Below are 27,943 nucleotides of genomic sequence, written 5' to 3' on the forward strand. Positions count from 1 at the left end.
AATTGATGGTCTTGCTAGTTCATGTTTCCAACACTTGCACACAAAGTCAAAATCCCTTAAATCTTACTAATGCCCTCAATGTTTTACGTCTTAACTAATGAAGCCTCAACATACCATATCAATAGTTCTCGAACATCTACTATTACAAGTAACTCCATTTTAGCATATCCCTTCTTAACCTTCTATTTTGGTAATAGATTCTTGTGTTAAAACAAAGTTCCATACCAATCACCTACATAAGCTATCTTTCCATCTAATACATATTATCCTAATGTTTCACATGATAATGAGGTATTCTTCTTTTACACCAAAACAAATACCTTGTAACCCCTCTTATCAAGCCTTCAAACCAAACTTAACTAGGAGTTTTGAACACATTAAATTTCTTTCTCTTTCCAAAAGAATAAACTTTCTTGGATACTTTTCTCTCAATCACACTTATCTCTAATAAAACCACTAAATTCAAGACACCTATTTTTTTTTTCTTTTTCCCACTTTCCAAGTGGAACATAATCTCTTTACTAAATTATATTTTACTTAACTCCGCCATAAATCTTATCTCTCTCACTAAGAATTTCCATCTTTTAGAATTCCTTTTTGCCAATTTGCATACATTTAAACTCCAAAAGACTTATGTTTCTTCAAATCTATCTAATTTGGATCTCCTTAACACAATAAGGCTCTGGGTTCTAGGTATACTAAAATAATCCTTCAACCTAAACAAATAACACCTTGCTTTAACCCCTTTAAGTCCAAGGTCATGTCTAACTATTTTAGCTTCCTTTAATGATATCTACCTAGCTAGATATTCCAAAAGAATTCTTCATATCATCACATATACTTTACCGACTCCATCAAGTTCCTAGTATTACCAAAATGCTTATGACTTATTAATCGCTTCCATAGTTCCTCTCAAAACATTTGGTTTAATATCTCAGAACCTTTAATTAATCTATAGATTCGTCTTCTTTTCCTTCTTATCAATAAAATAACTTTTAACCTTATACTTGAGTACTGGCCTGTGTATTTATACTACCACTAATTGCACCATCCAACACAAAACATAACAATAGTCCTTGATCAATTCTTGTCTCGACAATTTATTCCTTGGCTTAAACATATACATACCTTTATTCCTAAATTTTCATAACTCTACATAGTTTCATCAACCTTTAACATTGCTGAACTAAGGTATATATTTGTTCGTTTCAACATAATTTCCATGAGATTAACCAGTGCTAAGTGACCTCATAATTTACTCTATTTTATTTTTCTCCTTTTGTAGTGTCGTACATGATAATCCTCTTATAATAACTTCTAACAAGTCACTAACCTAGCATTATAACATAACTGGTGCATTTAAGCTAAACAAATATTTTAATGCACAACTTTCATAAAACTTGTAATTGATAAGACGTACCTGGCAATGACGAGGAATTCGTTCATGGGCTACAGGGACAATCTAGACTTACATAATAAGACAGTCTATAGAACCCAAAACATGGGCTCTGATACCAACTGTAACGACCTGAGCCCCTAAGACTTAAGTTAGGCCGTTACTAAATACATGCATGCATGGAACTCAAAACGATACTCTGTTATGACGAAATCAATGCTAATTAAATAAGGTAAGTTCAAAAGACTTTCATTAAATTCAAATATTAAAACAATAGTAGGGTACCCATAAATCATAAAGGATAATAAATAAGTCTAAAAAACGATTCTTAAAAATAAGTTTTAAACATCAAAACTAAAAGTGGAGAGAAACATGAAAAGAATTCTAAATCTCATGAGCGGAAGCGTAAAAACTAGTCCCAGTGGCTCGATCACGAATTCCACTTGTCCATCGCTGGTGCATCTCTACCCTTACCTGAAACAACAACATGAGAAAGAATGAGTATAAAATACTCAGTAAGTAACCTCACTACTAGGGTCAGGCTGGGCATCTATGTTCTCTAGATACCCACCTCTGGTGAAACATATAAATTGCTCTAGTCCTCATGGGACACATATGCACATGAAACAAGAAGGAGACTGAGTTCTATCCTACTGTAGTTAAGTATGCCCACTACCTCTGGTGAATCTTGAAGGAGCCACAAACTAGTGAATCCCGAAGGACACACAAACTAGTGAATCCCAAAGGACACACAAACTGGTGAATCCCGAAGGAAACATAAACTGGTGAATCCAGAAGGAAACACAAATTCTAATGGGCATCTAACTAATCAGTAAGGACATTTGCACAGTCTCAACATCATAATCATCACTGTACGAATCTACGACATACATATAAACCTCAACATCATGGCCCTAAAACATACACATATCCCTCATCATCATGGTTCTACAACATACATGTATACCTCAACATCATCAGATCAAATACAACCATGGAAGCACATACCATCTCATACTAGCATTCACGTGTCTATGTGCATAAATAAATAATTCGGATCTCGTAACAGAACATACTTTAATCATGTTATACTATCAATCTTTCATTTTGTCATTCTGCCATAACCTTCATTTAACATGCTAGCATACATCTAATGCCTGGCCCGTGGGCAGTTCCAGTAGTAAGATTACTTACCTTGATATTAGGTCGAACCAAAAAGCAATTGAATCTTTGTGAAATTCTTGAATCCTCAATCAAGCCTAAACATAAACCAAGCTTTAATTAATAGTTAAGGCCAAATTCCAAACACCCAAATATTACAAAATATTTCCAGATAACCTTACCTAAGGTGTGGTCCAATTCGAATTTACCTTCCAAACCTCCAATTTTAAGCCCAAATAATTAGCAAACCAAACTCTTCTTCATCTTGAATGAAATTCTTGAATCAACCCCCTAATCATAATTTGAAATTAGGCTCACATGAATAAAGCTTGAATCAAATACATACTTCACTACCAATGTCTCAAATAAATTATCCATATGTAGCTTCGTCAAAAAAATCACTTCCAAATGACTTTAGTAAAATTTCTCAACAACCAAAATTAATCTACAAGAGGGTAATCAATGCATAAAACTTACCAAAACTCACTAAAATAAACTCCAACTTCACTGAACAACACCTCAATACCTTCACAAGCTTGAATCCAAAGTTTAAATACAATGGGTATCAACCAATTGGTGCCAAAAGTAAATGAGTATTCAAGAATCAACCGAAAACAAACCCAAATGGCAGAAATCTTACCCAAATCGATAGATCCAGTGATGGCAAAAGCGAATGACGCTCGAGCAGTGGTGGACGGAGGTCATGAAGAAGAAACTGATGCGTCGGCTTTGGGCGGCGTTGGACGAGCTCATGAATGTGAGGAAGAAAAGGGGGGTGGGGTTTGACTTTTTATAAAAAAAACAATAATAATAATAATAATAATAAAACAAAAAAGGAAGTAAATATAATTACATTTAATTCCTTTCCATTTTATACTATTAAATTCCTTTCCGTTTCAAAAGAAAATTAATTCCTACTATTAATTTTCAATTTGAATTTCAAATTGAATAATTTCACGCCAACAATTAAATTCCCGCACTTACAATTGAAGTCTAAAATTCCAAAAATTCCCTCCAATAATACCAATTACTGAAATTACATTATTACTAAAAAAAATGTGCGAGGTGTTACAGCTAACCTATTGTTCTTACGATCCCGAATGATCTGGATCCCTAGAACATATTACGCCTCACACCAATCTTTCATTTGGAACTGGAGCTTCTTAATGTCAGTCAGAAACCCTAAATCATTCCCAATGAGTAGGATATCATCCATATACAATATCAGAAAAGCTACTGAGTTGTTGATGATCTTTTTGTAAACACAAGGCTCATCAACGTTCTGATCAAAGCCAAACGATTTGACCGCACTGTCAAATATAATGTTCCACAATCTAGACGCTTGTTTCAGCCCATAAATGAACCTATTAAGCTTGCAAACTCTTTGCTCTTAATCTGGAACAATGAACCCCTATGGTTGAGCCATGTAGATGGTCGCCTCAAGATTACCATTCAGAAAGGCAGTCTTGACGTCCATTTTCCATATCTCATAACCATAAAATGTTGCTATGGACAGGAGTATCCTAATAGACTTTAACATGACAATAGGTGAGAAAGTTTCCTCATAGTCCACTCCCTCGACCTGGGTATAACCATTCAAGTCTTTTAGCACTAGTTGTTGTCATTGGTCTTTGAGGCATAATGATTTCCTTATGATTGGATTGATGTGGAAAGTTCTCCCATGGATTTTCAGCATGAGCTTCAATAGAGCTAGTTTGAGCTTAGTGAGCTTCATTTTCCTCTTCATTTGAGTTGGTTTGAGCTTGTTGAGCTTCTCGATTGGTCAACTCCTTATCATTCTCCCCCTCTTCAAAAGGATAAGTCAGCAACATTAAATGTAGCACTCATTTGATACTGACCCAGAAGATAGATTTTGTATGCATTATCGTTGATATTTTCTAGAACTTGAAATGGTCCATCTCCCCTTGGATGTAACTTGGACTTTCTTTGGTTTGGAAAATGCTCCCTTTGGAAATGAACCCAAACCCAATCTCCTAGTTTCAGAATGAGCAGTCTCCTTCCCCGAGTCACTCTTTTGGCAACCTTTTTATTATGCTTCTCAATTCTTTCTTTCACATGCTTGTGTAGCTTCTTGACACAATCTCTTGATGCGCTCGGCCATCGATTTCTTTGGATCACATTTTTCGCCTTGCATCAATGCATATTCTGCACAAAAATACATAAGTTAACTATTTGAATGCAATGGATGCATGTGACCGCAATATTGTGAACTTAATGCTTTTGGACGCAATCTTGTATATTTTTATCAACGCAACCCTACATTGTTTTATAACTTAGCACTGTAATAACGTGCATTTTTGCCCGTTATCACACATCTTCACAGTTATTTATTTATTTTTTATTTATTTGTCACCGCATTTTGCTTTTCCAATACAATTCATTATTATTTTGTTTTCAGTCGCATATATATCACATCAATATCGCATCTATCATCGCAATCCCTGTGTTCGACCTTAGATCACTCTGAGAAACTTGTGGTGGAATTATACTTGGTTCTAGCGCAAGAAAACTTGTGACATACACATACTACATGAATGCATACTACGAACGCATCTCAACAACATCGCATACATTACTTTAAAACGTAGTATCGCATTTATTATCGAGAAGTGTGATTTAGCAACGCATATCATCATCATACACACACATCATCATTCGGGTCTTTGCGGCGACATTACATTACGTTCGCCGCAATTTCATTCAACATCAACGCACAGTAGGAAAGGTGTTACAAAGTGGGTATTTTTGGCCGACTCTATTCAAGGATGTGCGAGACTATTCTATGAGATGCGACAAGTGCCAACGCACGGTAAACATTTCATGGAAGAATGCGATGCCCATGAATATTATATTAGAATTGGATCTCTTTGACGTGTGGGGCATAGACTTCATGGGACCATTTCCACCATCAAATGGTCACAGGTACATTATGTTGGTCGTCGGTTATGTCTCTAAGTGGGTTAAAGCGGTATCATGCGTCGCAAGAAATGCGACGATAGTCTCCAGATTCTTGCGAAGAAACATCTTCACTTGTTTTGGCACCCCACGTGCCATAATAAGTAATGAAGGCTCCCACTTTGTCAATGGCGTCATCAATAAACTGCTGCTCAAGTACAATATCCACCATAGGGTCACCACCGATATCATCCACAGATAAACGGCCAAGTCGAGGTGTCTAATAGGGAAATCAAACTGATCCTAGAGAAGGTGGCGAATCCTTCATGCAAAGATTGGGCCATGAAGCTAGATGATGCCTTGTGGGCATACAGGACCGCCTATAAAACACCTATAGGAATGTCCCCATATGTGTTGGTGTTTGGGAAGGCATGTCACTTACCACTAGAATTGGAGCACAAAGCACTGTGGGCAGTGAAGATGCTCAATTTTGATTTGAACATTGCAGGGAAGGCGTGAAAAGTTCAGTTGCTCGAGCTAGACGAATGGAGAATTCAAGCATATGAAAATGGCAAGATCTACAAGGAACGCGCAAAACGTTGGCATGACAAACGACTATGCGAAAAGAATCTCCAGGTTGGACAGAAGGTCTTGTTATACAATTCTCGGCAACGACTTTTTCCTGAAAAATTAAAGTCACACTGGTCCAGACCATTTATAATCAAAGAAGTATTCCCACACGATGTGGTCGAATTAACCAATGAAGAAGGGACCAGCGCATTCAAGATCAACGGGCAAAGAGTCAAGATATATCACGGAAGAGAGTTGCATCGTGAGAAAACCTCCGTGGACCTGAAGAATTTCTGACTAAAGAAGAAATGAGTAGTCCCAGTGATAATATGTGATACAAACTCATCAGGGATGCATTTTTTGAAGTATCCGTTTGATATCACTATTTCATGAACTTACTTTACCTTTCTGTACAAACACTACTCTTTAAGAATATCAACTCTATCTCCTTTTGACCCTCTTGATTTTTAGCAACGATCGTGGTAAAAGATTGCGGTGGAGCTATGCGATAACCAACATGCGACTAGTTCGACCAGCCCATCGCAATCGAGGAATCAACTCGCTACAAAGAAGGATGCAATCACAGATGATGTGGACAATAGAGAAAATTTGGGGGTTGCATCGTTAGTGATAGGAAATTAGAAGTCAATTTTACTCGACAACTAAAATCCCTTGGACGTGATATGCAATGCATGTTCCTAAGATATGCGTTGATTGTCATGCGTCGATGGTCATGCATTGGAATGAATCTGCGTTAATAAATGTATGCGATGACCATGCGTACTGTTACAAGTTTTCTTACGCTCACGCCAAGTATAACGCGAACGCAAATTTCTCAGGTAATCCGAGGTCGAACACAGGGACTTGTAGCTATATGAATGCGGTGATGTGCATGCGACGATTAAACAAAAGAATGTTGGAGGGGTTGCTAAGTTAATCCTACTCTTACTCCTATCTAACAGACAACGCAATGAGAATGTGCATGAGAGGTAGAGATACGACAACATTTGACATGAAATAAATGAATGGGAAAATAGATAAAATGCGGAGATGTTTTCATTGCAACCCTTAAGAGTGACCGCAAGGGCAACCTTAGTCAATGCAAGCTATGCGATCATGATACACTCATGCACGGAAAATCATTTTCCAATGCAAATGCGGTGCTCCTAAGTCTAGGACGCATGTGTTGAATGCAAAAGTGTCCATAGAGCTTATTCCTAAGTCTTTACTCTTTTCCTATGCGATGATACAAAATGCACACAACGTCGCGTTGACCGCACATAATTGTATCCTATCTCTACGATGCATGCGATGGGTTAATAGCAAACAGTGCTTATTCCTAAGCTCCTATCTCTTGTGTTATGTGTTCTAATCTGACTCTCCCAAGCCTAGATTCTGATCTGACCTTCCCAAGCCTAGATCCTATCCTTAGACTACCCTCCTGAGTATCCCTAATGGACGAATGAAGCATACATAATACTAGACAATCGCATAAACTTTGCTGACATAAGATTGTTCTTATCCCTAGTGAACAATGACTTACATTGCTTAATGCGACTAACCACTCACCCTCCTGGGCAGTTGGTTGTTGCTGACTTTACTCATAGACAAGCAATGCGTTAGCCTATAGACAGGCGTTGCAGCAGCTTCACACTAAGAAAATAAGATTACTCACACACTCATGCAACGCACATCTCTCGGTGGGTTGCTATATGCTTCATATCTCTAATCCACATGACTAAGTATGTGATACCCAAGCAATCCCACTAAGTGTTGCAATGAAAGTAAGGACGTTAAGTAAAGAAGATAGAGATGGAGTCGAAGGAAATGTAGAAATGTATTGCACACAAAATGTAGTAATCCTTTAATTCCAAAATGTCATACAATACAATATAAGAAAAGAAAGGAAAATGAGATGACCGGCTAGAAGCAAAGACTTGCTTCCAGCGGATGTGCGTCAAGGCTGTCGGTGGTGCCATGGATGGGCAGAGGAGCTGACTCTCTCGAGATCTAGCTCCAGTCGAGGGCTCCGGTTGTCACTCGGAATGGATGAAGGAGGTGAAGAACTCTCAGCCATCTTCTCACGTAGTTTGTCTGGATCATGGGGAAAATCCCTGGTTCACAAGGATCATCCCCAGATAACTTGAATTTCTGCTCATCGGTTTCTATTTATAGAGCTTGGGTTGCCGACAGCATTAATTGGATTGCTCTGAGTCTGACATTCGGGGTGTTAGTCCTTTCTGAACCTCTGCCACTAACAGCATGGTAGGTGAAATGTCAACATCATCTTTTGGGTTTTCTTAAGGTGATTGCGTTGATGTGTTCATTCCATCAACCTTGTGTTGATCCCATTAGCATGCGTTGTTGCGTAGCCGCAATCATTCAATGATCGCATTCGCTTAATACTGCAACTCTACGTGATGACCGCAATTGCTTGACGAGTGCAACTCCCATGTGATGGACGTATATGGCTGATTACCACAACATCCATGCATTGATTGATGCGTTTGTCTTTGCGATGGAGTGTTTCTCTGCATGCGATCATCTATGCGGTGGTCCGATTTTCGCGTTTGCATCCATTTCCTGTTTTAGCTACAAAAATAGAACATTGAACGCATAATAATGCAAAATAACGGGTTAGCTGAGATTCAACATGCTGATCGACGCAAGCTCATTTTCTCGTGAATTCCTATCATGATTGCCGCATATTCTGCCTAACAACCTTCATAATTCTAAGTAAAAGGCCTAAGATGACATGCATTTCTGCATGTCATCAATCGTTCTCTGACTTTTTTATTCCAAATTTTGTACTCTCACATCTCATTTAAACATTGCTAATTTTATCATCGCATCCTCGTTAGTTTGGCGCAATCATTGAATGTTGATTACTTTATTTAGTCACCGCATTTCTTTCCGTATCAATTATGATTTCAATGATGAAACTCATGCCTTTATTTCTCATCGCATGTATTAGACTCAACTTAATTTCAGGATGTTCATGAAACATTTCTAGAAGTTAGTGGTTCACCAGCTTTCTTTCAAAACAATTTTTACGAAACTTCCTAAGAGCATCGCATGAGTCATTTCAATTTATCAACAATGAGGACATTGCTGCATATAAATTTGGGGATGCCAGTATTTATTTTCAACCTTGATACTTTTAGACATTTGAAAAAAAATCCATAACATTAAGATCGGATCCTACTCGTAGTTGGATGTCTGCATGACACCTGTGGGCAAGCCAAAACGAAGGTGGGAATTGTGATCAACACATGAATCAAGTGATCGTAACTCTGCTGCCAAATAAAATGGGCATGAGTTTAGACTGAGAAAGAGTGCCTTGCTCGTAGTTGGATACTTGCATGACACCCGTGGGGGCAAGCCAAAATGAAGGCTGGGCACTTGGATCAGCGCAACGTCACAAAAAGGAATATGTAAACCGCGCAAGGATAAAAATCATTTGGAAACACCCCGGCTGGAAAAAGTTTTGAAATAAATCATGTGATACCCTGGAAACAAGTAAAGTTATTTTGAAGGTTAAACTTGCGGTCTCTAAGTATTAGAAATATTTTAGGAAGAGATCAGGATAGAAATTAAGAAGAATTTGGTTTATAAAATTTAAATAAGGTACCTCGAGAAATCTAGGTAGGAAAAAGGCGGCTGACTTTCTAAAGAAAATCTTTAGTTTACACTTGAGGACAAACATTGTTTTAAATTTGGGGGTGTGATAACGGGTAGAAATGCACGTTATTACAACACATATAAGTAAACCAATGAGGGAATGTGACGGTAAAAATATACAAAATCATTTCCAAAAGCGTTAAACTGAGAATATTGCGATCGTATGCGCCCATCGCATAAAAGCAGCTAACTTACTTGGTTTGTGCAGGAAAAATGTGTTGGCGCAAGTAAAATTGCGATCCAAGAAATTGGGCATCCATGTACATTGAAAGATTGTGCAAAGTCATGCGATCATATGCGTTCGTGAAAAGTTGCTAAAAAAGGTGGCCGCATAAAGACGGCGCATCAAGGTGACAACATAATAAATTAGATGGGACGAAAAGCTGATGACGGTTGAATCCGAATTTAGTTGACAATCCGTTAACCCCACACCGTAGCAAGTATACTCAACTCTCAGTGACCATTAATTGGCGCATTAGAGTAGAAGATTTAATGACCGCCCATCATTGCAATCATTAGAATGAAAAAATTCTTCACCTTGAGCTCTATAAATACCAAAGACCACCAGTGTAAAAGGGGTTAACAAGTTAGATCATATACAAGATAGATAGACGTTAGTCTGTTCATACTCATTCTTATACTTAGAAGACGGAGATGAGCCAAGAGAAGAAGACGCCGAGAGATCATTCCTCGACAGCTCGAAAGACTGCTGGGAAGCGCTGCAAAAGGAGAGAGAGGCCAACACTTGTGAAAGCAAGGATATTCATCTGAGCAGAGTTGGAGTGAAAGACAGTGTAAAAAGCCACGGGAAGCAAGACATTGCTACCGAGCTTCTTATCTCTACATTCTATTGCTATTCTGTACTATGCATTAAATTTATAAGACAATGGGAATCTCATTTCAACTTATGTTCAATCTCTTCATACTTCGCATGGGTAGCTAAATTTCCGAATGGGTTGAGAAGTACTTAGCTAACATGACCTAATATTTTCACTTTATGCGATCATCTCGTCTTATGTATGCGTCAGTCACCCTTTAGAGATACTTGAGAGAGTAGTCTATAAAAGGAATATAGACTTGAGAGATTTGGATTAGAATCTAGGCTTGAGAGAGTCAGATTAGAACCGCATAAGCAAGAGATAGAAACTTAGACATACGTTCTGCTTGTTATTATGCATCGCATGCATCCTAGAAATAGGATGCGATAGTATGCGGTCACCTTATGTATGTGTGCATCATTCATCATTGAATAGATAATAGAGGCTTAAACATAAGTCCTATCGACATTTTCATATACATCGTATGCGTCCTAAAAATAGGAATTATGGCATTTGCATTGAGGGATGACATGCTGTTGTTTGTGTGTAGCAAGATCGCATAACTTGAACGCAATCTTAGGAAGTGTTAGCTAAACCCCTTCTCAACCCATTCATCGCATACTCATTGATTCTCGATTTCATCAACTCTTTATTCGAACTCCGTCGCATAGGAAATATACTTAATCAAAACATCATCCAACTTATTTGTTTTCACCACCTCAAAAGAATCAAATCTACTGTCGCATATTAACTCAGTAGTCCCTGTGTTCGACCCTGGACTTACCAAGAAATCTAGTGATATTTATACTTGGGTCTTATTAGGAAAACTTTCATGTGCAACGCATAACACATCACCGCAACTTCACATCATAATTGCATTACATTTACAACGCATCACTAAGCAATCATGAGGTGGAATTGATGACTTGGAGCAAAAATGAGGTTAATTTGAAGCAATTAAGAGATGATTTAAGCATCTGAGCTTCAAAGAAACTGAGATAGCCAAATTATCATCGAGTATAGACAACCATCGAGTTCTATCGAGTCAAATTCTATGAAGAAAACAAGTATTGAGCACCGAGGAAGCAAGCAGTGAGTATCAAGTAGCAAGCAACGAGTATCGAGTATCTGGCAGAACACTCGACATTGCAATGCTCCCCCAAGCATCATGACGCTCTAGAGTTAAATCATCGCCAACATTGCAATGCACCTCGATGCTCGACCCTCAACGCTGTAAGGAAATACGCTTAGCATTGCAACGCCCCATTCAAGCATTGCAACGCTACGTCAGTTGATGGAAAATTGATGACTGATAACGATAAAAATAATGATTTGCTATATCGCTTAGGCACTACTGATGAATAAATGATTCAAGTTCTTGTCCCCAGCAACGGCGCCAAAAACTTGATAATGATAAAAATAATGTTTTGCTATATTGCTTATGCACTACTGATGAATGAATGATTCAAGTTCTTGTCCCTGGCAATGGCACCAAAAACTTGATAGCGTAAATTTATTATTTCTTATCTTTATCTATATTTTACTATGCGCTAATGAATGGAAATGATGATGCTCTATGTGCTCAAGTGCTTTGCGATAAAGATATGCGCGATACTACGTTCTAAATGTATGCGATGATCCTTAAATGCTTCGTAGTATGCGTTCGTGTAGTGCGTGCCACAAGTTTTCTTGCGTTGGAATAAAGTATAATTCCAACGTAAGTTTCTCAGATTGACCTGAGGTCGAACATGGGGATTGTTGTTGTTATTGCGATACTAATGTAGTGAATGCGACCGGTTTAACATAAAGAATAAAGAATTGGTTTGTGAAGAAAAGTAAATTGTGATGAAAATAAAATGCGATAGTAAATAAAGTGCTGTAAAATAAATTGCGATGATAAGTAAATGACTAAACTACTAATGATACAGAGTGAGGACTGGCTGTGAAGTTGTGCAAAAGAATCTAATTAATGTGGTGGCAAGTCTTGTGAATGAATCAGAAAGAGAATGAGTTGAGAGAAAGGACATCGCAAGTTCGTCAGTCTCGTTAAGGACGCAACTAAGATTCTGCTTTCCCTTGGCTTACACCTTTTAGTTATTGGCCGCGTTCCCATATGTCTATGGTGAAACAGAGATGAACGTGATGAACGCAAGGTTGTTTCCATCTCTGGAAACACTTCTTGCTTTAGTTAACGCATTCTTCCAACTTTCTCTCGATAGGCGGAATAACATCTTCACTTCTGCTCTCACAGGTGAAGATGTCGTCGAGCATGCTTTAGCTAAACTTAGCCAATTACCTTAACAAGGATTAACTCACTCACTTAATCCTTCCTCTTTTCCTAGGGGATTAATGACACATGATGGAGAAAATGGATGATAAACGTGTGGAAAAGAACAGAGAGATGGTAATGATTACGATAATGATATTTAAATCTAGAGATCAGCGTTTGATACATGATTGTGAATGAAAGATTAAAGAAAGATGAACACAGTAGATGAATGGAGAAATAAGAACAAATATGGAAAGAGTGTCAATATCTTGACACAGATCCTGATCGGAGACGTTGTGCTTGTTGGCATGTGGATGAAATGGAGTGGAAAACTTCCCTCTCAGGCTTTCTTTCTCAGTAGAAGTGACCTTTTGCACAGAGCTTCTTCTTTGGGAATGGAAAAAATTTCATGCTCAGAGACTCACCTTTCAGCCTTGTCTCGTCATTCTCCCGGATTTTCTCTGTATTGTCTCTTCAGACCAGGCTCCCTAACATTGATTTTGAGGAAGCTATTTATAGACCTTGGCTCTCTGTATTAGTGGTCCCACTTTGTAATTCTGATAATTCCTACCATAGCGTAATGGAAAAGTCCGCTCTGCTCCACGATCAATTTGTCAGAATCGTACAACAGAAAAGTTGTACACTTGTTAGAATGCTCTGCGAATGCATTGCTCTTCACATCTTCGATCGATCGCCGCATGCGGTGTAGTTATTTTGATCTCAGTTGATCGCCATATGCGGTGGAAATGCGTTGATCATTTGACTCCATGATCGATCATTGTATGCGCTGCAATTGCGTTGATCTTTTCCATTCTTGATCGATTGCTGCATGCTGTGTGGATGCGTTGTTCATTTTTGTCCTCGAGCGATTAACGCATGCGGTACCTATTTCCTTCAAAACAAAGACTTGGACATTCCATTTCGCCATCGCAATGGGGTTAGTAGGTGTGTTCACGACGCTTTACAATTTTCGTATTTCTAAGCCAATTTCTACACTGTCGACGCAATTTTTCCTTCTTTTTACTGCATAATCTAAATAAAGCGATATAAATAACTTGTATTTCTACAATTTATCAATGAACACGCGGCGCAAGCAAGCGTTGCAACGCTATTTCGCAGCGGCGATGCCGCAAGCAACCTATAAATAAAGCATTGATGTTCAGCAATTAGAGACACGCAGAGAATAAGAAAGTTACAACCACCAAATGTTTTTCTCTTCCAAATTGAGCGAATTCTGAGAGTTTAGTTCAAATTTTAAGAGCCATCAAAGCCAATTCCCCGATCGATCTTCAAAGTTACAACCTCAATTCATTCATCTATTCATTGTAATATGCCTTTTAGAGGCTAGGTAATTTTCTTGGGATAGTTTGCATGCCTTAATTCTTGAAGTTACTATTTAATTTATTCAATTGTATTGAACCCTTTGGGTTGATTTGATTTATTAATAATAGAAATTTGATGATTTTTTCTGACAAACTAATTTATTAAATTTATTGCATGCTCATTCTAGCATGTGCATAATTGGGTGATTAAGTTGCACGTATTAGGATCACATGTTTAGGGTCTAGACTTTGTTTGGCCAAATTCATGTATCCCCTAGTATAGTCTTCCCAAATAAATCGTGCTATAAGCTATGGCTGTCCGGCTTGTAGTGTATCACGACAATTGAACCCTTTACTTAATGCTTTTCAGTTTTAACTCGTATGTTGCTGTGAAGGAAAAGTTTAAAACTGATTTAAGGCTAGTTTAGATTGTTATCATAATTGGCTAATTGGGCTATTAGAATTTCTAATAGGCCGAGGGGTTCACATAATTAAAGTAATTAACCAGTAACTAATGATAGACACAAAAAGCATGCAAACTCACCCCCAAGATTTTTCTTTAATTTGATTCAATTTCTTTTATGCACTATCTCTACTTTGTTTGGTTTTTAATTTATTTTGTAAATAAAATCAAGAATCATCAAAACCCCCCTTTTACTTGGAATTCATTAATTGATCTAAGTAAATTCGACAGCCTCCCTGTGCATTCAATCCCGGTCTTATCACTTTACTACATTTGTAGTTTAAGTCTTAGATCGGTGAAAATAAATTATCTTTGCTCGGATCGGGGGCGCTCACAACACGCTAATCTCGGAGACCGAACAGTATACCAGCTGACCGTTTACAAAATTAGTTTTAACAAACAAAAAACTGAGGTATTTGAGTCAAAGCTTCTTCAACAATTTTTTTTTTTTTTTTTTTTTTTTTTTTGAAGGTTTTATAGTTTTGATATCTTAATTACTATGTTTTTTCTACACAAACATCTTTCTTTTTTTCAATGTTTTTCATGATGTTCCATTTTCTAAAATATACAACTTTCTTTTTATTGTAAAACGTGATGAACTCCACAATAAACTAACAAATATTCAAGCCATTTGGGAAGTTTGAAGCTCCTGTGGGGAAGATTTCTATGATAAGAGATACTAACTCCCAAACCTGTACCAACATACAATGCAAAGGCAGTCCAAAGGGAAGCCCAATTGAAATGAAAAGGTGCAAAAATGCAAAGCATCTGAACAAATAAAATATAGGTAGAAGGAACATTTATGTCTAACATCTCCCACTTTGTCATTATAAAAATGGGCATTGGAATTTGACCCCACACTTTCATCTATTTATAGAACTAGGAGATGTTAGATTGAGGAAAACAAATAATATCTACCACTTTGTCATTTGATCAGTTTTAATTTTACAATCCTATCCTTTTATATATCTATTTTACTTATTTGGCATTTTTGTAATAATTTTTTTTCCTAAACTTCAAATAATTTAGATTAATTAAAAATATATATTTTATTAATGCACCAGTAGTTCATATGCAGTCATTTTAATAAATTAATTAAAGTATAAAAAACTAAATTCATGTATATCCTTAGCGTGTCAATAGTATATCAACATTCTTTCTAAATAGGTTTCAAGTGTAACAATGGTGTATTAATCTTATATATCAACATGAACTCAAAATTCATTTAATGTATATAATGTTGGTGTATCATTAATACATTATTAATTCTAAAAAATACAGTTGTTCAAGTATATCGATTGTATATCAACACCTTTTTCAAAATTCAGTTTCAAGTATAATATTAGTATCAATGGTTTATCAATATTCATTCAAAATGGTCATCAACAAAATTGATAGATCCATTATAAGTTGGTTAATAATGTCTAGAAAAATAATATTTTATAACTGATGAATAAGAATTAAACTTAAGGGTATTTTCAGGTATCAAAAAATATTTAAAAATATTAAACTTTATAGCAAAATGTTCCAAAAGTACTTTTGAACTTTTTGCTATAAAGTGTAAATATTTTTTAGATTTTTCTATTGGTAAGAATTTTCGTTCAAAAAAACAAGTCTACAAATAATAATAAACGAACAAGCACTTCATGACTCATAAATATGGTTTATGAATGATAAATTTGGTGTATCAATTGTGTAACATATATACTTTATATTTGGTACATCAGTCAAAGTTTACGAATATTAGAAAATGCACTAACACTAATACACGGATAATTACAACATATGTATGGTAGTTTTGGTATATTTATTATATAACATATATTTTTTATATTTGGTATGTTGGTTCACTGATGCCCCAAATTTAAAGTATATCAGTTGACTAATATACCAAATATAAAGAATATCAAAACACCATTCATATGCATGTTGATACACCAATAAGAATAAATTTGGAATAATGAGAAATAGATATCAGCTTTATTTTCTTTGTTATATTTTCAAAATTCGAAAAAGTATTGCTAAGTTTGTAAACGTAAGAAAATTGTATTTGTTATTCTTATAACTATCTCAAACGTTAATAATTAAGAATTTACTTCTTATACTTTTAAACTTATGTCAATTTACTCTTTATAATGACATTTTTCTTCAAAATTAAGTTTTAGGTTCTATTATGTAACAATTTCGTCTTTATAGTTTATCCCCCCATCAATTTATAGATCTACATATATAAAAAATCAATTTTATTAAATAATAATAACAAAAATTATAACAAAAACTAAATTATTTCTTTTTAAAATTTAATAACTAAATTGAAATAAATTTTAAAGTAAAAAGACTAAATAATTACGAACTAGAACTCAAATACTAAACTATTATATTTATGAGAGCAATACTTTTTATCTGTAAATGTTTTAAGCATGTTTTAAATTGAGACAGTTGCATATATAGACATTAGACCAAAAGTATTAGCAGATATAATATAATATAAAAAAAATTACAGATATGGCCAAATTTCAATAGTCTGGTAGTGATAGATCATATTATTGGTAGGAGTCTATCAGTAATAGACCATATCACCTGTTGGGCCTGCTTTCTTTTTATTATGAATTGTTAAGACCAAATGATGAATTGTAGGCCCTGTTTGCTTATCCAAAATCGTGAACTCAAGTTATTTTTTCCCAATTAAATTGGTTTAGTAGAAAACTTGGACCTCCTTTGTCTACGATCTTCTAGCTGATCTACTCCACATGGAAAACTCCACTGACCTTTGCCTGATGGAAGTGAATGACTATCTTTTATTCTGATCGAATTTCAGAAAAAAATAATTTCTCTCTCTCTCGTTCTCTCTATCGATTTTGCAGAACTTCTCTAACCCTAATCTTTTTTTCTGTTTGTTTCGAGGGATTGCTGTGTAAACGATGGCGTTGAAGAACATGCATTCTTGTAGAATAAAAGAGAAAGAAGAGATCTACATGATGATATATGTGGTTCGGCAAATGATGCCTACATCCACGGGAAGGAGAGGAGATTTTATTCAAAATCTAAGTCACAACTTTTTCTTTTACAGATTTCAAGCTTTCTTGAAGCTTTGTATGTTGTTCCTACGAATTTGTAAATGATGAGTATTTATACAATTTTTTTGATACAAGTAGTTACAATAACAAACTATAAAAGATAAAGAAATGTGAATAGCTATTGAATATGTTGAATGTTTGAGCTTATTTACTTCAAATCACAACATTAAGCTCAACATGCAAGCTCTTCTCCTTCTAGATTTGACATGTCTTCACCCTTTTTCAGGAAGCTGGCAGCCGATCTGACCAAGACAGTTTGCTAGCTTGAGCTTGGACACAGGTTTGGTAAGCATGTCAGCAGCATTCTCGCTAGTATGAAGTTTTAACACTTCGGCCTCACCTTTTTCCATTTTATCTCTTACAAAATGATATTTAATATCTATGTGTTTGGTCCTTGAATGGTATTGAGGGTTTTTGGATAGGTGAATGGTACTTTGGTTATCACAATAGATCTTTGCTACTGTTTGATTAATACCAAAGTCCTTCATCAACCCTTTTAACCATAATGCTTCTTTTATTGCTTATGATAAAGCCATGTACTCTGCTTCTGTGGTTGATAATGCTGTGATTGATTGCAAATTTGCTTTCCAACACAATAAATTTGGACCATATAAGAATAGATAACCTCTTAATGATCTTCTTTTGTCTTGGTCACCTGCAAAATCTGAATCAACATATCTATATAGCTCCAAATCTGCTTCTTTTGTACTTTGATATGTTAATTTTGACTGTTTAGACCAAACTAGGTATCTTAAAATCCATTTTGTTGCTTCCTAGTGCCTTTTTCCAGGATTAGACATGTATTTACTGACAAGACTAGTACTGTATGATAGGTCTTGTCTAGTAGATATCATTAGATACATTAGACTCCCTACTGCTTGATTTTATAGAGTTAATTGCATTTAAGTCAAATGTTCTATGTTTGTTTTTTTTGGTGAGTTTTTTTAGGAAAGTTTAAAATGATTAGCAATAGGTATAGTGACAGGTTTTGCATTAGACATATTAAATTTGTTAATAACTTTTTCACAGTAGCTTAATTAACTAATGGTTAGAATAGAGGAAGCCCTGTCTCTTTTAATTTCAATCCCAAGGATCTTTTTAGACTGACCCAAGTCCTTCATGTCAAACTCTCTCTTTAGGAGATCTTTGACATGAATTAAATCCTCCTTAGATTTCCCTGATGGCAGTATTATGTTTATACTCGCCCCATAACGCTTGGCCACTGTAGACCCCTCCAATAGAGCATGGTATCGTGAAGATTCCTGGGTCGCATATTTTTTGTGGGAACATAACATTTTGCTTTATTGCTACTGTTGTGATATTGTCTTCATCATTTTGTTTTTCTTTCAATCTTTGCAGAGGTGGTGGTAGCTGAACTTCTTTTGTCTCATGTTCTAAAGGCTTGAGGGTGGACGCAACTTCGGGTTCATTTTGTCAGGCTTTTCCGAGTTATAAGTCAACAGATCCTCGGTTGCCACCGCATTCAAGTTGGTTGCCATGGGCTCCTCCCCTACTTCCACAGTCATTTTGTCGTTTAGCACGGAGACTGGTAAGCATTGTTCCTTCCCGGTACCCCCAACGTTGCGAGGAAGCTCAGCTGAGCTTGGCAACGCTCCTTACGGTTTATTTTCCAGCTCACCCGCAATTTGTCCCTATTGAGTTTCGAGATTTCTAATGGATGTTGTATGATTTTGAAGTACTAATTCGTTTTTCTCAATGTACTGGTTCCACAAGCTCTCTAAGGACGAAGATTGTGGTGTTTGCGAGCTGCTAACTTGACTATGCGTTGGACTGTTGTTTTGTAGGAAAAATCCAGGTGGCCCTCCTTTTTGTGCCATTGGTTGAAAGCTTTGTTGTTCATTTTTCCAGGCAAAATTTGGGTGGTTTCTCCACCTGGGGTTGTATGTATCGGAATAGGGATTATTCTTTATGAAGCATATTGACTACAAGTTTGTTAGGCATTCTTCCATCGAATGACCGTCTCCGCAAATGACACAACTTGCAATCGTTTGAGCAATTGTGTTGGCCTGCCCTTTCTTCACTCTCGTGTTATTAATTGCGATGCCTTGAATCAAACTCATCATCGCAATCATCTGGTTCTACAGGGATGCGATGGCCCCGTTGTTTGCATCATTATCTTTTATGCTCAGTCTCCGATCGCTCTCTCTCCAGTCCTCATGATTTTTAGAGATGCGATCGAGGATATTCTTAGCCTCCTCATATGTTTTGTCTAGCAGACCATCAGCGACTGCCGCATTGGCAGTGGTCTGCGAAGAGGGATGATAAAAAATCTCCATCTATAGGCAGTCTGGTAAGCCATTATGTGGACAGTCTCTTACCAGCAGTTTAAACCTCGCCCAGGCATCGCTGAGCAATTCGTCATCTTCTTATTCAAAATTTATTATTAATTTCCTTCTTCTAGCATTCTTAGTTGGTGGTAAATACTTCTTCTTAAACTTTTTCACCACCTGTTGCCACGAAGTGATCTCTCCCGGCTCGAGGGAATATGCCCATTTTCTTGCCTGATCACACAGAGAAAATTGAAACAAAGTTAGTCGAACTTCTTCGGTAGAGATGTTTGGGAACACAAACAGTGTTACAGATTTCTATAAAGCTCCGGAGGTGAGCATGCGGGTCTTCGCCACGCCTCCCTTTAAATTGCCCAGCAGTCTGGATCATTTGCAATATTACCGGCTTCATTTCAAACCTCGATCCATCTATCGCTGGTCTCATGATTCCTAGAGATAAACCGTAGAGGTTGGGCGATGCATAGTCCCGAATGGGTCTATTGCAGTCATTCGCCAGAAGGATGAGGTTGGCAATTATATTGTTCGCATTTGTGGCCCTTGCTACCGGTTGTTCCGCCATTCTTGGGGTTGTCTTATTGTTGGTGGTTGTCTCTTAGTCTACATCTGAATGTCCTCTCAATCTTTGGGTCGTAATTCGCCAGAGATTGAGTGCTACAAAGAAATCAGACAAATTACCGTTAGCACACTGATTTGTCGAAGTCCTCGACAACGGCGTCAAAAACTTGATGCGTTATTTTATGATGTGGAATTATGGATGAAATGCGAGGATGAAAATGCGTTGAGCACTCAAGTTTTCTCAGTGGCATCCAAGTGTAAACCCCACTGAGTTTCATGGTAAGTCTAGGGTCGAACTCAGGGACTTGTGAAAATAGGTTGCGGTGGTAATTTTTCAGAAGACTTTGCAGTAACCGGTAACTCAAATAGTTGTTGGTTTTGTTTGTTGCGCTAATGAAAATTAGCAAATGCGGCGGAGTTCGAAAAGAGTTGATAAACTGGAAGATACAATGAGTATGCGATGAACAGGTTGAGAAGGGTTTCAGCTAACACTTCCTAGGATGTGTTCATGCTATGCGATCATACAACACACATACAATAGTAAACCATCTCTCGATGCGAATTCTATGACTTCTAATGCTAGAACGCATGCGATATATGCGATAAGTCTATAGGACCTACACGTAAGCCTCTATTCTTATTATGCGATGACAAAATGACACACATAAAAATAAGGCGACCACATAATATCATTCCTATCTCTAGGATGCATGCGATGCAGGTTGGCAAATAGAGCTTATCTCTAAGTCCCTATCTCTTGTTTATGTAGTTCAAATCCCGCTCTCTCGAGTCTAGATTCTAACTTAGCTCTCTCAAGTCTTAGGTTCTTTCTTTAGAATCTCTCTTGAGTAGCTCTAAAGGGATGTTTGGCATAGCATAAAATCGCAAGCAATGAAAATCCTAGGTCATGTTAGCTTAGTTCTTCTTAACCCATTCAACAAGTTTAGCTACTCATGCATGCTAAGAGTGTGAACAGATGTAGAATAAGAACTTTCATTATATAAATATAAAGATGAAGTACAAAATAACAATGCAAGAAGAGAATAAAGAGCCTGGTAGCAATCTCTTGCTTCCCAAACTTTTACACTGTATTTTTTACTCTTGTTCAAAAGATAATCTCGCTCTCACGAGAGTCGGCCCACTCTCTGCTTTCTACACCTCCGGGTTCTCTCTCGAGTTTCCCTGAGCGATCTTCCGGCGTCTCTACTCTTCCCTTGCTCCGCCTTAAAAAGAGAAGAAAACTATGAACACGGCTAAAGCTCCTAAATCAGTGAACAGGTGAACTTGTTAAACCCTTTTCTGAATGATGCCTTTGGTATTTATAGAGCTTCGAGGTGAAGGGCGGCTTCTCTCTTATGATTGCACAAATGAGATGGCTTTAATTCCCCGACTAATGCGTCAAATATTTGTCACCGAAAAGCTGAATGTACTCATTATCGTTAGCGGCTCTCAACTTAATTCAGATTCTGCTTTTTGTCCCATCGTGATTAATGATGCCTTTCACCCAGATGTGCCCACCAAATTGCATCGGCTCTATGCGGCAATCCTTCTTGAGTAGATTTCTATGAACACAAATCACCGCAAATCCTTGCGGTAATGTTGTGCTCGTCCATTGATTTCTTGCGATCGCTCTTTTTGTCTTGCGTCAACGCATATTCTACATAAAAATACAAAAAAATCAACTATTTCTATGTGATGAACGCATGCGACCTCAATATTATAAACTTAATGCTTTTGGACGCAATCTAACATAAAGCCTTTGACACCTTCTGAGAACCCAACAAACATACACTTTACTGCTTTAGACTTTAGTTTCCCTGATTTTAGTGAATATAGCCAACACATCCAGATACCATTAGATTTTCTAGGTTAGGTGGATGTGTTGTCCATTTTTCTTCAGGAGTTAGAAAGTTTAGGGAGGAATGAGGACACTTATTTAAGGTGTACACAGTGTAGCTTGCTGCCTCAGCCCAATATTTTTCACTAAGGATTGCATATGAGTGAAGACATCTAACCCTTTCTATGACTGTTCTATTTAGTCTTTCAGCAACTCCATTTTGTTGAGGAGTGAATCTAACAGTCCTATGCCTAGTTATTCCTATTTCTTTACAGAACTTGTTAAACTCTTCATTACAAAATTTCAGTCCATTGTCAATTCTTAGGTATTTAATTTCTTTAGAAGTTTGCTTCTCTATCATGAGTTTCCATTCCTTAAACCTATCAAACACTTGGTCTTTAGTTTTAAGAAAGTAGACCCAACTTTTTTCTAGGGAAGTCATCATTAAAAGAAAGTAAATACTTTGAGCCACTTAGGCTAGGTGTAGGAGCTGGACCCCATAGGTCAGAGTGAATATAATCTAGGATAGATTTTGTGGTGTGTTGTGCTTTAGTGAAACTTTGCCTTGTGGCTTTTCCTAAAACACAATGTTCACAAAAGGTTAGATTTTTTTAGAGACCTTTAGGTAGAATCCCTTGTTTAGATAGGACTTCTAGGCCTTTAGCACTAATGTGAGACAATATCTTGTGCCAAACATCAGCCTCTATGATCTCATTTGTGATGGCAATATATGCCCTTGTCATCATTTCAACTCCTTTGACTACAAATAAGTCATTTATCTTTTCCGCAACTAGTATCACCTTAGAATCTTTTAGCACCTCAATGGTTCCTCCTTTACCCTTGTACTTACACCCAATTGTATCAAGCATACCTAAGGAGATTATATTTCTCTTAAGAAGTGGAACATATCTCACATTCCTAAGTAGTTTAATAGTTCCATCCTTAAGTTTCATAGAAACAAAGCTAATGCCTTCTATCCTACAACCTTGGTTGTTTCCCATATATACCATTTCTCCTTCAATTTCTTTAGAGGTGTTGAACCATGTTTTCATTGAAGTCATGTGGTAAGTGCATCTAGAATCTAGGACCCAATCATGTTTTCCTAGAGGATTTACATGGTTGGATTTATCTAAAGTTGAGGCTAAAGCATCTGAGTAGATAAAAGTACCTTCTACAACAGATGCTTCGGGCTGTTTGCCTTTGGAGTCCTTTTCTTTCTCTTGGTACTTCCTTTTTAGGATAAAACAGTCTTTGATTAAATGTCCTTTTCTTTTCGCAATACTTACATTTTATTTTCTGTTTAGACTTATTATCATCTGAATTATGTGGTTTTCTGTCCTTTGAATGATTTTATTTAAAGTTTCCTTTAGCAAATAACCCTTCATCACTAGGATGATCTTTTTATCAATCTGTATCTCTAGCTCTTTAGTTCCTAGGGCTGAAATTATAGTATCAGTACTTATACTATCCCTTCCATATTTTAGAGCATTTTTAATTTCCTTATAGGGTTCAGGCAAAGAGTTTAGAAGCACATAGGCCTCATTTTCATCACCAAGTTTTTCTCCTAAGGTTTTGAATTCAGCAACAATTTTCTTGAACTCATCTAAATTATCAGTTAAAGATTTTGATGAATCCATTTTAAATATAAAGAATTTCTCTCTAAGGTACATTTTACTAGGAAGATCATTGGTAGCATATAATTCTTCCAATTTAGTCCATATCCTATAAGCAGTTTCTTGGTCTAAAACTTGTCTTAGAACACTATCACTAAGGTTTAAAACCAACATACCATAAGCTGCCAGCTTCCAGTCTTCTTTTTCTTGAGCTGTCACTGTGGCAGGGAGTGTTGATGGGTCAAGGAGGCCTCTGTGAGCTTTCTGTTGGCCGAGATTTGACTTGATCTTGACCTTCCACAGGCCAAAATCTTCTTTTTCATCGAATTTCTCTACGTCGAATCTTACTATTGATATCTTGGAGTGAAAAAAATTGAATCTTGAATCTTCAAGAACTACAATCTTGTAATTATTCTGATACCACTTTGTTGGGCCTGCTTTCTTTTGATTATGAACTGTTAAGTCCACATGATGAATTGTAGGCCCCGTTTGCTGTTCCAAAATCGTTAACCCAAGTTATTTTGCCCCAATTAAATTGGTTTGGTAGAAAACATGGACCTCGTTTGTCCACGATCTTCCAGCTGATGTGCTCCACGTGAAAAACTCCACTGACCTTTGCCTGATGGAAGTGAATGACTATCTTTTATTCTGATGGGATTTCAGAAAAAATTAATTTCTTTATCTCTCTTGTTCTCTCTATCGATTTTGCAGAACTTCTATAACCCTAATCTTTCTTTCTGTTTGTTTCGAGCGATTGTTGTGTAAATGATGGCGATGAAGAACATGCAATCTTGTAGAAAAAAAAGAGAAAGAAGAGATCTACATGATGATATACGTGGTTCGGCAAATGATGCCTACATCCACGGGAATGAGAGGAGATTTTATTCAAGAGCTAAGTCACAGCTTTTTCTTTTACAGATTTCAAGCTTTCTTTAAGCTTTGTATGTTGTTACTATGAATTTGTAAATGATGAGTATTTATACAATTTTTCTGATACAAGTAGTTATAATAACAAACTGTAAAAGATAAAGAAATGTGAATAGCTATTGAATATGTTGAATGTTTGAGCTTATTTACTTCATCACTGGTAAGAGTCTATCTACGATAGAAGTCTATCGTTGATCGACTTGGGAGTCTATCAATGATAGAAGTCTATCGCTGATAGACTTTGCTATATTTGCAATTTTTTCAAATGATGTTATATACTTGATTATTATTTATAAAAATGCTACCAATTGCAATTGTCCTTTAAAATTTAAAATACAACAAGCAAACAAAGCATCATCTTTGTTATTTCTCACACCATCTTCTTTTCATGGAAGTTATGACTTTTGGTTGGATTTTCACATTGATAACTTTGTCAATGGTTATTTCCTTCAATAATCATTTTTTTTTTCACTCTTTTAAAAGATCAATTTTTTTTCGTTACATATTTTAGATGGATAGATGCAACGCCACATGTTAGAAAACTTAGGTTAATTTTATAATAAATTATGTATTTCAATCTTTTTTTACCCATTAATATTAAATAAATTAGACCTTTTTTTACCCATTAATATTAAATAAATTAGACATAGTTGTTTATAGATTCGAAATTGAAATTTTCAAAATGTCTATTGAATATTGAACAATAGATTTTTATGCTTTGGCTACGAGTTCAAAAATAAAGTCAAACCCCTTCTCATTTTGTTGTGAAGTGATGCTAATGTAGTAGAAGTTAGATGAAATGTCGTGATGCATATGGTTTCTGACAGTTTATTGTTCTCTCAGGATATAGTGCTTGTAGATATGTTATTTCCTCAGAGAGGAGACTTTATCTTTCCTTGTTCAAATTTATTTTCCCTCTTTTCGTGGGAGTCCGAAATGTGTTAGAGTTTTCTTATTTGTTTTGTTGCATATTTAAGGGTTGTAACTTTGGTGGCTAGGGTTGGCGATTTTGTGGGAGAGGTGGTTGATTGGCCAAATCGCCAAATCACCAATTTGCTTCAAATTAATCTCGATCAACTCTAAATTTCCAATTTTACCTCTTGATTTGGCATACCTCGAGCTATAATTAATGATCAGGATACTCATTTTTGCAATCGGACCATCGAGGCACTCATGAGGAAGTACGAAGTTCACCATCGGATCACCACTCCATACCACCCTCAAACAAACCGACAAGCTAAAATCTCCCACTTTGTCATTATAAAAATGGGCATTGGAATTTGACCCAACACTTTCATATTTTTATAGAACTAGGAGATGTTAGATTGAGGAAAATAAATAAAATCTACCACTTTATCTTTTGATCAGAAAATTATGGAACTTGTACAAAATCTGCACTGCTGGTTGAACAAATAGGCATTATTGGGCTAGGAAACAACTTAATTAGTAGTAAAAAGCATGTAAAAACCGCAAAGTACGCAACTGCAGTAAAAAAATCTGCCATTTTATCAAATCCACTGCTGTTCTTCTATCTAGTTGCTGTTTTTTTTTTTTTTTTTTTTCTCTCCTTCAATTTATAGCTTGATTAACAACACTTTTGGCTTGAAATTCCCACATTCTATTCTATTTAATATCTTAGGATGGTTTTTGCTTGAATAGGGCTTCCAATTTATGGAAGTGTATGTTAAGAAGAATTAAAAAGATCAGAATAAGCTAGGTGATTGGAAGGGAAAATTGTGTTGATACCTTGGCTTAGATTTATTTTAGGACGAGCGGAGGTTGGGAAAGCTTAGATCCAAGTAGTTCTCGCTTCTGACTGTAAATGACAAAATGTTTTAGATAAATTCTTTTATGGTTGAAGTCATGATTTTCTATGAGACAAGTTTTTAAATCTATGATATGTTGAATATGAGCTATATGCCTAATACTTGATGTCACAGTTATGTTTAAAGCATGGTTTTCTCTTAAATGAATTTTATATGCCATCTCTTCAAATGATATGTCATAAACATGCTTTATTTTGATGTATCCTAGCTTAAAAACTCTCGATACTTAAGAAGATGAAGGTACACGAGACCTTGATACTCAAGAAGATGAAAGTATTTGGAGAATTCATTGATTGTACATAACATAGGTCTTTGGTACCCGCATTAGCACACATATAGACTTTGGGCGGTATCTAGGGGTGGGCATTTCTACGTGCATGTACAAGAGTTATCGACAGTGAGTGTATTGAGTTTGTTTTACCTTAACCAAGATTTATGGATACCAGTTTATGAAATAATTCATAATGAAATTTAAGTTAGCCAAACTATGTTTTCAAGATTTCATTAAATTTCTATTTAATGACATAAGATTAATCAGTACTGTTAAAAGTTATTGATTCACAAGATTTTCTTTTTTTTTTAAAAAAAACTTTGATGTTATGGAGAATTGTTTTGATTAAAGTAGATTCTCTTCTCACAAAATATGTCCATTTTCTTAGACAATCAATCACTTGGCTTCCCAAATCACGTTTATAAATGTTTTCTCTCCCTAGCTAGTAGTTGAGTTTCCGGTTTACCACGTCTCCAAAACCTCGTATAGCTAAAAAGTTATCTAGGTTTGTGTTATTTATTTTGTTACTCTGAAGTCATGTACATACAAGGTGGGATGAGAGAAACCCTTGTTTATAAATAGGTTGTAAATATTGTCATATGATTGGTTTACTTATGCTATATGAGATATGATTGTTGACGAAACTTAAACTATGAACTGTTTGTCCATATAAATATATACTTATCTATTAGGTCTTCCAAGAAGAGGAAATAGGTTACATGTTTTAAATACGTAGTAGATTTCATAAAAAGGGTTGACATTTGCTATATTAACATCTCTTTCTAGGTTAACAGGATAGCCTGGAAGGGGGTGTGACAATAGTCTAGTTGGAAACATGTAATGTATATCTAGTAGCAAAATTGACTTAAAATGAAAACTTTTTTGATTAATAACTCGCATTGCGGTATTCACTACATCTACTTTATTTTAAT

The sequence above is a fragment of the Benincasa hispida genome, chromosome 7 (genome assembly GCF_027475165.1).
Source record: "Benincasa hispida cultivar pf3 chromosome 7, pf3_genome.v1.1, whole genome shotgun sequence".
NCBI classification, from domain to species: domain Eukaryota; kingdom Viridiplantae; phylum Streptophyta; class Magnoliopsida; order Cucurbitales; family Cucurbitaceae; genus Benincasa; species Benincasa hispida.